Here is a 591-nt window from a genome sequence, read left to right as displayed (position 1 = left end):
AGTGAATTCCAGGAGGCCAAGGCTGGCTATTGAAATCCTGCCGCAGGAAAGCCACAGGAAAGAAAAAGGAAAGTAAGGTAACTTGAAGTTTTTTGGTTTTTTTGTTTTTCGAAACAGGGTTTCTCTGTGTAGCTTTCGAGCCTATCCTGGCAGTGGCTCTGGATACCTGGCTGGCCTCAAACTCACAGAGATCTGCCTGCCTCTGCCTCCCGAGTGCTGGGATTAAAGGCATGTGCCACGAATGCCCAGCCAGGAGTACTTTGTCTTAAAGTGAGAGGTTCCACCGAGATTTGAACTCAGATCGCTGGATTCAGAGTCCAGAGAGCTAACCATTACACCATGGAACCTACATAACTTGCAGTTTTAAATGAGTATTCTAGAGGCAGACACAGAGGCAGAAGCAGAAGGGTCTCTGTGAGTTCAAGGCTCTATAGTCTAGGGGCAGCCTGCCTGAACCCTGAAAAACCAGAGCTACAGGATAGACTCTCAAAAAATAAAGATGGCTGTTTTCTTTTTCCTTCCTTTCATTTTTTTCCTTCCTTCTTTATTTCTATTTATTGCTGTTGTATCATGTTTTGTGTTTTGAGACTC

The 591-nt window shown here is 44.7% G+C and overlaps 1 non-coding gene across 1 annotated transcript; it reads right to left on the bottom strand.

The window, feature by feature from the left end:
• Window positions 1-275: 275 nt before the first annotated feature.
• On the bottom strand, window positions 276-347 carry Trnaq-cug. Its single transcript has one exon. It is a non-coding gene; the product is annotated as a tRNA-Gln (tRNA).
• Window positions 348-591: the final 244 nt, after the last annotated feature.

The sequence above is a fragment of the Cricetulus griseus genome, unplaced genomic scaffold, assembly GCF_003668045.3.
Source record: "Cricetulus griseus strain 17A/GY unplaced genomic scaffold, alternate assembly CriGri-PICRH-1.0 unplaced_scaffold_35, whole genome shotgun sequence".
Classification (NCBI taxonomy): Eukaryota; Metazoa; Chordata; class Mammalia; order Rodentia; family Cricetidae; genus Cricetulus; species Cricetulus griseus.
Note: the sequence above shows the minus strand (reverse complement) of the source record. Positions and strands in the feature narration are given on the sequence as shown.